This window comes from Ursus arctos, unplaced genomic scaffold, assembly GCF_023065955.2.
Source record: "Ursus arctos isolate Adak ecotype North America unplaced genomic scaffold, UrsArc2.0 scaffold_2, whole genome shotgun sequence".
NCBI lineage: Eukaryota > Metazoa > Chordata > Mammalia > Carnivora > Ursidae > Ursus > Ursus arctos.
The window spans coordinates 33,209,232-33,222,716 of NW_026622874.1; the positions used below are offsets into that span (position 1 = coordinate 33,209,232).

The 13,485-nt window shown below is 44.2% G+C and overlaps 1 long non-coding RNA gene across 2 annotated transcripts in view; it reads left to right on the top strand.

Moving 5' to 3' along the window:
• LOC125283455 (uncharacterized) overlaps positions 1 to 13,485 on the top strand; it is a 75,218-nt gene that overhangs the window by 11,412 nt on the left and 50,321 nt on the right. Inside the window, exons 6-7 of one of the 2 annotated variants that reach the window (XR_008960432.1) lie at positions 1,616 to 1,718; positions 5,195 to 5,745. The exons of the other annotated variant lie outside the window; for it this stretch is intronic. This is a non-coding gene — a long non-coding RNA (uncharacterized LOC125283455). Of the gene's footprint in view, positions 1 to 1,615; positions 1,719 to 5,194; positions 5,746 to 13,485 lie in introns of those variants that run through there. 2 annotated transcript variants of the gene reach the window in all.

Genomic DNA, 13,485 nt, shown 5'->3' on the forward strand with positions numbered 1-13,485 from the left:
TAAGAGAAACATGGCTAGTTTCTGAGCTGGCTCCTGCGTCCTGCTCCCGTCCGGGCCTGGTTTGATCCCGCAGCTCCCAAAGAGCGGGCCGGTCCTTCTACACCCTTCTGTCAGTCTTTTGGGGCGCTGACGGAAAGTGCTCTGCTGGCAGGGCAAGAGCCAAGGTCCCCTCCACTCTCCTGTGCCTCTCACGTGACTTCCCTCTCCTTTCTGTGCGAGGGCCTTCCTGCCCTTCCTGTGAGGAAAGCATGAGATCCAGATAAGAATAATCAGCTCAGCCTGGGCAGCCGCAGCTCCCCAGGTTCTCGGCTTCCCCCATACATGGACATAGCACAATGATTAATCACCCAACTGCTTCCAGGAGAAGGATCTTGGGGGTTCCGATTATTTAAACTCAGCACCTCCTCCTGCTTATCTTAGTTACGTGATATTTCTAACACGGAAATAAAGGGCATTTTCTGACCGTGATCCACTCATTATCCCAAGAAGTGAAACACAGGCCAAAGAGATAAAGGCTTAGAGAAGTTCTGAATTGTGTTCGGATTACATATAGGATAGGTTCAATGGTGGGGTACTTCGCTGTTTGGGGGGTTTGCTCCCTGAGCCTTCAGGCTCAAGAACACCATGGTCTTTCCCCTGCCCCATCCCTGGCCACTGCTGCTCGCAGAACGCTGGGGCCAGGCCGTCGCCCTCGGAAAGGATGGCAACGACAGGAGGCAGATTTTAAGACGGGGAAACCCATGAAGAAATGGTGTGTGATCAGAGTGTGTTTCGATGAGACAAGCTAATCATTTCTAAAGAAATAATTTTTATGAAATGGCTACTGAATCTTTTTTATGCCCGAGGATGATAATACAAGGAAAGGATCTTAAGTAACAAATCAATAGCTGGACTCAGAACGCGCTCCTGGATGAGCTAGGAGCAGGCCATAGGCATGCGGAATGGAGTCCTTGGAGCAGGGAGGAGGGAGGGGAAGGTCACGACTGTCTCTAAGAGGAGGAGAATCATTTGCTGTGGCTGGTTTTAACTGGACATTGGCCCGGAAATAGAAAATTAGAAGCCCTGGGGCGCCTGGGTGGCGCAGTCGTTAAAGCGTCTGCCTTCGGCTCGGGGCGTGATCCCGGTGTACCGGGATCGAGTCCCACATCAGGCTCCCCCGCTGGGGGCCTGCTTCTTCCCCTCCCACTCCCCCTGCTGTGTTCCCTCTCTCGCTGGCTGTCTCTCTCTGTCACATAAATAAATAAAATTTAAAAAAAAAAAAAAAGAAAATTAGAAGCCCTGACTACTTTAATTCAGCCTTAATTTTTAAAAAGCCTAATTAAAAAAAAAAAAAGTGACTCACAAACTGTAGTACTAGAAGAGAAACTTGAAGAGGGAAAAGTCCCTGACACGAAGACTTTTGCTAATATAAACTATCAGGGCTACTGTCGCTTTTTTAAAATAATGAAGTAGAGGGAATTGTATTTAAGCTGTCCAACCACAGCCCATAGAGAAGGTTAAATAGGAAGGCTACAGATTTAACTTAAATGTAAATCTCTACTAATTATTTTATCACGAACCCGAGTTCCTGCCTAGATTGTTAAGACGCTCTGCTGTGATATTCTGCTTTTAAAAGGTGCACACGGACCCCCTCTGTGAAATAGCACTTTAGTTTCTATTCGGCTTGCTTTGGGAGACTGGGTCCAGAACATCTGCTGTGGCAAACTGTTCACTCACAGGTATGAGCCGTTTCTCATGGGTATAGAATTTGTTTATCGCGGTTAGACATTGATCTTATTGACTTTGACCTCACAGGTTTTGTTCTAAATAAATCAGTGAATGCAAACGTTTTCTTCCTAGTCGGAAATGTTTATTAAGATCTAATCCTTGTAAGGTTTCGGCAAGTTTAAAAATTAGGTGGGTTTAGAAAATATTTATTTTTAATGCCCTGTAAAAAGCCTAAGTTCTTTGACGCTGGCAGCCTGTGAGGTGTGGGCCAGTAGGACACACTATGGAACTTCTGGTGCCTTGAAGAGGTCTGTGTCTAGAGATCTGAGCCTGGAATGTTTCGGCAAAACTGGGATACCAAGTATCTCATCAAAAGTTCCTTCTGCCTACTTTCCCTTTTGTAAAATTTTAATCCTCCTTAAAAATCCTAAGCTTTTTTTTTTTAAGTGTTCTTATTTTCATATATATTTCTTTTAGTGTGAATACTTCTCCATCCTTAATGTACATCAAGGGCCTGCTTTATAATTAGGGATTATTACATCTGTTTATGTAGTAGTGGTGGGTTTTTTTTTTTTTTTTTTGAGGTTTTCTTTCACTTCTCTTTGGCTTTCAAGAGGAAGCGGTACCGTCGTAGACATTTTCTAGGAGAATATGGCTATACTTACCTTTTTTTGTGCTTTACAATTATCCACCAAGAACCAATGATGAATGAAAGAAAGAAGATCACGCCAAAGAAAATACCTAGGCAGTAAAACAGGGTCATTGACTGCATGGAAAATGGAACCCACAGGTTTTAAACTCTAAATATCTAGTCCCACCGGAGGCTGCCAGTGAGTTTTTTAAATGTAACTATAAATTCTACTTTTAAGAAACACCTCACACAGGCTTACCTTGAAGAGTTTCCCTCTACTCCTGGTTTAATCTAGCGCGTTAGTCTTACTACCGCAGGGTCACAGATAAGGGGTGAGCAGAGCAGTTTGTAACCTTTAGTCCAAAGCAGCCTTTCAACAGAGAGGTGAGAAGAGTGCGGGAGCTCGGGGCGGGGGCGCTGCGGGACCCTGCGCTCCTGTCTTGTGTAAGGCGCAGGCACAAGCTACTGTCTGCAACAAAGTCTACCACCAAACCACTCCTCTGACATGGGCTTAGGAAATTGGTCTTTGTGGCCTCCACTGTGTGCAAGTGGGCATGACACCATCCTGAAGAAACCTCCTGGGTTATAAACCAAAGAGGAAGTTGTGCTCTCCAGCTCCGTTAGAATAGAAGGACGATTATGCATTTGTAATGATTCAAAGCCAGTATAGAACCTTCGATAAGGGACACTACTCTTTCTGCCCGTGAGGATCCCATCCCTGCCGCACCATGGCCTGAATTTCAACTTACTTTCCTTCTAACTGAAATGGTAATGTAGGAGACGTTGGTCTCTCCTTTTACGCTTCATTCACTGTAAGTGAATACTTACTGTTAAAGGTGCTAGAGCTCCTCATCCTGGGCTGTGAGAGCATTACGTGGTCCTGAAGGGAAGACAGAAGCCAGGACGACATCCGCCTGGCCCACAGCATGATCCACAGGAGCTCTCAGCCAGTGACAATCCATCCTGATTTTTTTTCAGCACACAGTCTAATGTTTTTCTAGTATAAAAAGCCATTGGTCTCCCTCCCACAACCCCATTTTATCTTGTGCACTCTCAAAATATGTGTTTTTTTTCTTTTTAACTTAATATTTTTTTTCATAAAATTACTATAATTATAGCCCAAAATGTATAAAACAGAACAAAAAAGTATCACCCATAATGCTCCTACCCTGAAATGTTTTGGTACAATCCATTCTGGTACATTTTCCTGTGCTTCTAAGTCTTTACAGGGTATACAGTAAAAATCCAAATCAAGACAGGCACATAAATATAAATATAATATATATATAAAATATATAAAAAATATATATATAAAATATATTCCAGTGGCTGTATCAGTGTCATCCAAGATCTCTATTGCAAATTTGTTTCCAGTTTTATTTATAATGAAGCTCTTGATAAAAATGCATGGGATATTTTTCATATTAAAGTATTCCAGTAGAATGGATTCCTAGGAGGGCTAAGTGGCATGAATATTTGTATTATTCTCTGTATACATTGCATAATTGTTTTTCATAGGCCTTCTGCCAGTTGCTGGGGTAACTTCAACATAGGAGGATATCCATTTCCTCACACTCTTGCTTTTTATCAGGCGTACGCATAAGTAGCTTTCTGTTGTTAATGTAATGGGGATAAAATGTATCTTGTTCTTTGCTTTTGCCTTTCTTTAGTTTTAATGAGGTTAACATTTCCAGATTTATGGGCCAGGGCTCTCTCCCTATCCTGCATTCTAAGAGAGTTTCTGTATTTCCCTGCTCCTTTTTCAGTGCTATGTAGTGTTGAACTCTGCTAAAGGAACTTCACTTACCTTAGAAAGGTCATGGGGACTTTTGTGAACTAGGAGACCCAGACGGGGAGGGGGGGCAGTAGGAGAACTACCTATAAGCCGACTCGAGCTGGAGCTTTTGAGACAAAATCTGGGTAGAAAAGAGAGAAGCTAGGTTCTAGGAAAGCACTTGCATTCACAGATGGATCCTTGGGGGACTGAAATGGATGAAGTGGATTTTAGGACATTTTTATGAGCGTTACAGAATGTAATACTTCTTTGAGCCTCACTGGAATATTCCATTGAAGTCTTAGTTTTTACTTTATGGAGTTAAAGTTATTTAGCGGTCAAGCAATACTGTATGGTACTCTTGAGACAACACAGTTAAATATAGGTCATACGTGCTGTTAGTGGCATGTTCTAGCCTGAAAGGGGAGCCTGAGATCACCCCTTATGGTGAGGAAGATGATATAAACCAGGTCTCTCATATAACTGGGCCATTGAAATAGGAGATGTGGTAAATTTGAGAATTCCAAGAAGTTCTTCATTCTGTGATGCAAGCATTCAAAGAATTCTTTTCGTATTTGGCTTGCTGTTTTCTCTCAAACTGGGATCTGGTGTAGTCTTCCAAGTCCCTGGTCTATTTCCCCCAGCTTCCTTTTTAGGAAGGCCTAGGACTGGTATCTTGAGCAATCCTAAGCCTTAGGGAAAATACTTTTTTCTCTGTTTTCCACTGTCTTATCTTTGCTTGCCTCTTCTCACTACGAAGTGGTAAGATTTCAAGCACCAGGATTACACAGCATAAAGAGAGTAGGAACATGAGTGTAAGGGGACATGCTTTTAGTCTGGGTCTGTTTTAGTCCAGAGGGATGAAAGAGGTCACAGGTGGTCCAGCCCAATTCATGAGGAGTCCACCCTACCGTGTGAGTTCCAGGAATCTTCTGGTTAACAGTTACTTGGCCTGTTCTAATTCTTTGCATCTTCCTGAATCAGGAAAAGATACTTATTGTTTGGTGTTTGGGACCTTGGCCTAAGAGCTCTCCATTTCATCATGACTAATACTGGGATTTTTTCTGTTGTTGTCCCCGGAGGACGGTCCCATTCGCGTCAGCGCCGCACCTGCTCTGGACGCCCCGGGACGTTCAGCGGCTGTGGCCGTGCGGCTGGACTGAGACTCGCCACCTGCACGGTCGAGGGCAGGACCCCCAGGAGCACCACCGGACCCATCTCTTACACAGGCTGACCGATTTCTCCTGGTGTTCAGAGTCTGTTTTTGTCTAGCACCATTTGAAATCGGTTATGATGTAGGGGGAAAAGCAGCGGCCTCGAAGACTCGCGCCGACTCTGGTGAGCAGCCGCCCGTGCTTTCCTGGAGGACGGATGGGCAGAGAGAGGGGAAGGACGATCTCGTGCTTTTCACTAACTTCTTTAACTGCATTTATGATCCCTTACTGCAGAGGTAAGAGAGACCTGACTGTACTTTGAAAAGCAAAGGGCTTTAATGTATCCGAGGTCCGGTCGCATGTTGCCGAAATGCGGGAGGTGCCGCGGATGCTCTCAGGGGTCGCTGTTGAGTTCTCTTTCTGTGAAGAGTCCGTTCCTGCCTCCCCACCTGAATAAATATTTCACTCTAGTCAACTAATCATCTCTTTGTTTTTCATCCGTCATTTCCTATTCATAATTCCATGACAAGTGGGGTCCTGGAAAGGTAACTTGCGATGTAGAATTACCCACTTGCTAAGCATTTCAGCAGGAGACGGCAGAAGACACACGTTAAAAAAGAAGCCAGCCCGTTAGGACAAGAATGGAATTCCGTGAGCCAAGGGACAAAACGAGAGAAAAGATCACCGAAAAATGCTCAAGCCTGGGTGGAGGGATGCTGCTTAGGGAAGGGGAAACTGAGGCTGGTTCCAAACGGCACCTCCGTGGTCCATGATCCTTTGAGAAATTTTGCCCAACTGAACACACTGTCCCGTGGCTGGTGAAGGAGAGCAGCCTGAGGATTTCCCTTCCTTTATAAAAGATGCAGGAGCTCTACTTGTGGTGCAGAGTCTCGAGGAGCCCTGGAGGGACAGGGCAAACCAGTTCCGGAAGGGTATTCAGCGATGAGCCAGATTTGGCTTCGTGGGGGATTAAATCTGGGGAATCTTCAGGTCAGAGGGCTGTGACCTCTTGAGTGAGCATTTCGTGCAGATGTCTGGAGACATCTTGAACCTGTTTTTCAAGACCCTGCAAATTTTAGTGGCCACCCACACGGGCTCTGGTTATACTGTTCCGGATCACGCTTATGTTTTTATTCTAAAGTTTCCCCAGGTGACTCACGTGCAGCCACGGTCGAGAGCCACCCCTCTGTGGTCTGGCTTTCCTACTCAAACAGTGATGGGAGGACCCCTACCACGGGTGTAGGAGCTGCTGGTCTTCATCTCCTTGGGCTGCTGTAGGAAACCACGACAGCCCCGGCAGCTTATCAACCACAGATGCTTCTGCTGGGGATGCTGGGAAGTCCAAGATCAAGGTGCTGACAGATTCAGTGCTGGGTGGCAGCCAGCTTGCTGGTTCAAAGACTGCGCCTTCCCAGGGCAGAGGGGCCGAGGGAACGTTCTTGGGCCTCTTGACAAGGGCACTAATCCCATTCATGAAGGCTCTGTCCTCATGACCTAATCCCTTCCCAAAGGCCCCACCTCCCGATACTATGCCCTTGGGGGTTAGGATTTTCACATGGGGATTTTGGTGGCACACGAACATTCACGCAGTAACTGTCCCGAAACAAAACACCTCATTTCTTCCAGTCCTGGAAGTCCCAAGTGTGACATTTCACTAGGCTGAACCCAAGGCATTGGCAAGACCAGGCTCCCGCCAGACGTCCTAGGAGAATCCATGCACTTGCCTTTTCCAGGTTCTAGAGCTGTGTTCTTTGGCTTGCGGTCCCTGCCTCCATCCTCAGGGCCGGCCTCCGAGCATCCGCCGAGGGGGTCATGCAGCCTCCTGCTGCAGTCAGCTTCCCCACTGTCCTGCCTTCCAGGGCACCGCGTGATTACATTCAGGGCCCCACCCAAGATCCCATGTGCAGAGACCGTTCGCCACAGAGGTGACAGCCACAGGTGACAGGTATTAGGTGACAGCCACAGGTGACAGCCACAGGTGACAGAGATCCGAAATCTCTGGAGGCCATGAGCCTACCACAAGCAGCAGTAGGTAGAACGAAGGGAAATGCGGACTCTCAGGCCCACCTGGGATCTGCTGGATCAGAATCTGCATTTTAGCAAGACTTACCAGCACACTACCATTGGAGAAGTGTGGTCCCTCGGGGTCCTACCCAAGGAAGTGCTCATCTAAACGACAGTGGTCTCCGGCTTCTCCCTGAAGCCCCCAGCCCTAAGCACCAGGATGCCTGAGCTTTTGCTTGGTTTCCAGAGCTCGGCACAAGGCTTGCCACTGCCACTTTTTAAAGGCTGTGTAAGGGAGATAGATGTTTATGTTGTAAACATAAGCAGCTCCCCCTGCTACTCTCCCTATACATGTTTTCTTGTGGTAGCGAGTGCAATCGGGTGGGTAACTTTCTCATTGTGGCGAGTCATTTATCTTCATGTACATAAGTGAGAGGGAAGGAAAAAGTGTACTGACCACAGCCCCCGGTATTCTGCTTCCCCCACATTTAAGCAATAAGGGACAGAGGTCAGCCCCTTTAAGATGTTGATTTCACAGAAGGCAAGCAGAAAAGACCTAGTTAATACTAGACCCAAAATGAAATTAAAAATGTCTTCTGGGAATCACAGCAATGATGGGAACCTCTGAATCATAATGACCCAGTGGGAAGGACTTCGGGAATGGCCTATCCCCGGAGAGTCCACAGGAGGGCAGCAGTGCTACACCGTAGAAAGACTGACCAGTTTAGCGCATGCTTTTCTGGATGAGTCTGCAAATGATGAAAGCAAAATTAAGCAGAATTAAAATGACCTGCATAGGTAGTGGACTTTTGTTTCTGGGAGTCAGTAGACTATGTTAAATCCTGCTCTTGAGTAGAAATATGCAAATGCTTAAAATACATAAGAAAGTTCATTCTTGGTGAAAATGTTAGCTGTCAGACATTACTGAGTTTTCAAATACCAAAACTGCCTATTTTCTTTAAAGCTAAAATATTCGGAAACAATGGAAATTCATATTCCTGCCCATCGTATGTCTCTATCTCTCTTCAGCTTTCTTACAGACTCTTTGGTAGCTACCTTAAAAGCTCCCCTGTACATTTTATGCCGATTTAAACAATATTCTATAATCTCAAGGAAAAGCCAAATACAATTTAATAAATTGTTTTCTTTATTTATGGACAACCTAATTTTCATCCAGTGTTATCAGAAAGATTGCCCTGTTTTTTCAAACCACAAATAGCCTTGTTTCGTTAGGCCACAAAATCTTATGTCTCAGACTATATTCTTTTTTTTCTTTCTTTTTTTTTATTATATTACGTTAGTCACCATACAGTACATCCCTAGTTTTTGATGTAAAGTTCAATGATTCATTACTTGCATATAACACCCAGTGCACCATGCAAGACTGCATTCTGATGTAATAGGCTCAATTTGAAGAACAGCATCTTGGGGGCACCTGGGTGGCTCAGGCCTCTGACTCTTGATCTCAGCTCAGGTCATGATCTCAGGGTCATGGGATAAAATAAATCTTTTAAAAAATAAAAAACAGCATTTTGTAAATAGAAGCCTTTACCTCTGTCTTTATGAGTTTATATGTAGAAATGGCCTGTGGAGCTTGAGAATCGCTAAGGCAGAGGTTCTAAACCTTAACTACACATTAGAGTCACTTGGGAGGCTTAAAAAAAATCCCCACTCCCAGGCCACAGCCCAGCTCAATTACAGAAGAAAACCCAGAGGGGTGGGACCCAGGCATCAGTAAAGCTCCCCAAGTGATTCCATGTGGAACATGGTTCAGAACACTGAGGCCTGATCTCAGACACTTAACTATCTGATTTAATTCAAATCTGCAAAACGACCAGGAAATTTTTTTGCGTAAACAAAAGCAAACCCTATTTCTCCTTCAAGGAGCATGCTAAGCAACTTGGACATGATGCCGTAGGTCATGTGCTGTGACCCAACGCCTCTGGGCAGGACAGGCAGGGGCTGGGCTGGGAGAGGAGTCCTGACACAGCGAGCGCTCTGGGCTGCGAGGGGCAGGAGTGGAATGCTTAGAGAAGCTGGGCCCCGGGGACAAGCACATGTCCTCTGAGATAAAGCACGCTGGAAAGAACGCATCATCGCAAGTGAAAATTCTCCAATCTACATTTTATTTTTTACAACATTTGAAGATCCAGTTTTCAAAAAATGAACAATAAAGACCCTGACACATGGGACTTCTGATTTCACGGCAAATACATTCTTACAGTTTTAACAAAGTTTTAAATTTACATATGCTTTTTTATGTCATTACAGAAACTTTCCTAGGGAAAACTGTTTTCCTCTTAGGTTAGGAAATTGACAAGTTGTTTGACAAAGAGCATAATTTATATTCACGCATCTATGTCAATTTCCCATATAAATCTAGTAAAATGAAAAAACTAAATTTGAAGCAGAAACTATGATACAAGTCCATCTATTTTCAATACATTACAATCTTTGGTTGAAAAGTCTTCCTTTCGGCTTGTTACAAATCAACAGTGCCCCTTCGAAGCAAGTGTGAGGTCCCTGAAAAGTGTGTGACAACGGGGATGGTCCAGCTTCCCCTCCGTACTTCATTCTGGATTCCTGTTTCTTTCTGCTCAAGCTGATCTTCCCGAAGTCCCTCCCAGATCCCAGAGGGAAGCAACAGGTACAGTGCATCACAGGCGTGCCTTTATCTGTCAAAGAGTACTTACTCTGACCCACGCTGGATTCCCAACCACATCCTTCTCCAGGCAACGTTTCTTTGGCCTAACTTGCGCCACTAAATGTGAAAGTGCAAAACGAAACTTGAACAAGTGTCACGTGTGTTTGAGTGGCTGTCCCTTCTCTGCCCCCTGGGCTTCCCTGGAAGAGACCCTGCCTGGGCTGAGGTCACAGAGGCCACAGTCTGTCCCACCCGAGCATCGGGGCTACCCCAGCTGTTGCCTTTTCCTGCCCCTTTGCACGACCGACGACAGGCACAGTTTCCTTCTCTGAAACATGTGGCTTAATTTTTACTCTGCTTTTAGCACGTAAGGTGAGCTGTCCCTACACGCTCAGATTCTGTTCCAACCTGAGGTTATGTGATGGATACGTTCCTGCAAACCTCACCCCTTTCACAGGACGTTGTCTGAAGGAAGACCTCTCTTTATTCAAGTACCAGGAGGAGAGGACCCATTGCCAGAAGTTAGAGTGGACTCTAATTTTCCTAAAGAGCAGAATCTTCTTAGAGAAAACTGCAAGGCCACAATGTTCACTGCAGCACCAGCCGGCATTCTTGCTTCGAGAGCGATGGCTCCCTGATGTACAGAAGTTTGCAACTGATTCTCAGTCCCTCATGCAGGTCTCAGACTGTTTATAGCTTCCTTAAATCACCGGGAAATTACAAATGTTAAAAAAAAGAAAACATACAGAGCAGAGGACCACAGGGGAAGGGAGGGAAAACTAAACGGGAAGAAATCAGAGGGGAGACAAACCATGAGAGACTCCGGACTCTGGGAAGCAAACTGAGGGTTGCAGATTGGTGGGGGTTGGGAATGGGGTAACCGGGTGATGGGCATTAAGGAGGGCACGTGGGGTGAAGAGCACTGGGTGTTACATGCAACTAATGAATCGTTGAACACTATATCAAAAACTAATGATGTACTATATGTTGGCTAGTTGAATAAAAAAAACAGAATTCTACCCCATTTAGAGCATTTTCCAATCATATTCTTAGTTAAGGAAGTCAAACTTCTTCAAAATCTCAATATGCTGTGTTCCTCTTTTTAATGTGAAGGGCTGAAGGAGCATACGCATATTAAGGTATTTAACACTAAACAATCTATGAAACACATCTTAGAGTTGTTGGAAGAATGAATCTTAAGACTTGGCATTAATCTTTGAACAAATAGGATTTCAAAATCACTTTCTTTACAAAGAAAATGTGATTCATTTTGAACTGTAGTTCTCTAAATACGGAGATTTATTTTAAAAATTATTTCCCCACCTAAATACTACCAGGGATACTGTGCTGAGTTGCCCTATAAGTTCAAGTGTTATTTAAGGGCAAACAGGACAGAGGTTCACACCCAAATTCATCCCCAGTTCAAAGCAGCATCAAAGGATGGGGACTATACTCAAGCCACATTAAAATGTCAGCCTTAAGGCTTAGTGGTTGCATTCATGAAAATACAAGAACTAGAGAATAACTTGGATAGACCTTAAGATTTTAATTGGATCAAAAGATAAACTGAGGCACTGGTTTGTGGAAACCATTTGGCGCAACCGCTGTGCCTCAGGGGGTATTTATTCCGGTAAGTGCTGTACTCACCTCCGACCTCTGCTTCCCTAAAGAGCAATTTACCCAGAAAACATCAGTTAAGTACAGAAATTAAATCCAGACGCCCATTTAGAAAATGGACAATTAAAAACATACATTTATAAAGCAAAAGTTCCTGATCTAGAAAGTAAAGGACTCTTCCACGTGTTCAGCTAGTCTCAGTGTAGAGACCATCCTATTCTTGTGTGTGTTTTTGATTCTTTCCAAAACAAGAAATAGAGCAGTATAATACAAAGTACTTAGTAAAGATGTCTTCATTTAAATTAAAATGAGGGCTTATGGGGAAGACTGCAGAGAAACACATGTAGGACCTAATAATGAAATTTTAAATTTGGCTCTGAGATGAAACTTTTGGAAAGGTAACACTTCCACCAGCCTCCGAGTTCAACAATTACCATAGAGCCCTCACTGTCAAGGAAATCATGTGTTTCACTAAGAGCTCTCCTAAATAACTAAGAGTAACATCACAATTTTATGGTAACAATAGACAGCTTTCTAAAATCTATTATTTGAGCCCAATGCTGTCCAAAGAAATACACTATGAGCCACATGGGTAACTTTACATTTTCTAGAAGCCATATTTTAAAAAGGTAAAGGAAGCTAGCGAAGTTAATTTTAATGCATTTTCCTTAACCCAATATACATGTTATTTTACATTTTTTGTACAAAGTCTTAAAGTCTGGTGTGTATCTTACAGGACAACTTACATAGGACTAGCCACTTGGAAGTCCTCAGTAGCCCCACGGGACTAGCGACTATTGAATTGGAAAACGCAGGTCTGGGCCCTGCCTTAGTACAATGACTAGACCGGACAGAGGAAAGCTAACCGTGAACAGGTCAGGGGTTCACCAGTCTGCGTGCCACAGCCAACCCTCAGGGATGCCTACCCAGCTAACAGCTAACCATGTCAGTTCTGGATACCCTAGTACTTCTCTTTCTGGGGGACGCCATCACGTGAGCCGCCACTGTCACAAAAATTCACTTGGGATCGAGCAATTTCCTGAGGACAACTGTGAGCCGTTTTATACCGGGAGTTAGGACTGTCAGTGAATTCTCCGAGACTGCCATCTTCTTCTCCTTTTTGGAGTCAATACTTCTTTTGTTTGTGTAGTGGTGGAATCCTTTTCTTCAAATAGAATTTTAAACAGACTCCAAGGGAGGAGAAAGAGAAAAAGGATTCACCTAAATGTTAAGAAACTTGTATTTGATAGAACCACGAAGCAATTTAAAGATGGTGAAAATCTCACCCTGGATTACTAATTACAGATGTTTTACACGATCTTCGGCACCCATTACATGACCTTCAAATGTTTACAGACACCTTGAAGCTCACGACACACTGACATCTACCTTCCTGGTTGGCTTTAGCCTCAAAGGAATTCTAAGGGACCAAGAAGATTCACGGACTGGGGAGGCCCCTACTGCCACTTCCGGTCGGTCTGTTCTGTCTTCCCTTTGCTCCTGTGACCCAGGACACCACTCTGCTTTCACCAAGAAGTCGCCCTTCCTATTGGCGTCTGTCGAGTCTCCTCCCAAACTCCTGAGTGTAATGTGGGGTGTCGCCTCACATTCTAAGTGGTGGGATACGTATCTCCTCTCTTCCCGGCTGTGTAGACACACATTCTGGCACAAAGAGATGAACACTTCCAATTCATCTCATTAGGACAGAGGGCAGTGAGGCTCAAAGGGCTAAAGGTAATGCAATTCAAAATTTTTCAAAATCTAAACTTTTTTGTTGGTTTCTTTCATATGCTAAAAAATGCTGGTAAAGGAAAACTAGTAAATGCTTTTAGAGTTAATATTTACAAGTTGAAGGTGAATGCAGTTATAAAATTAAATAAAATGTATTTTGGTTTTTGAAAAAAGACATTTTTCTTCCTTGCCCTTGAACAGATTCTAAATTTCTGTGCAATCT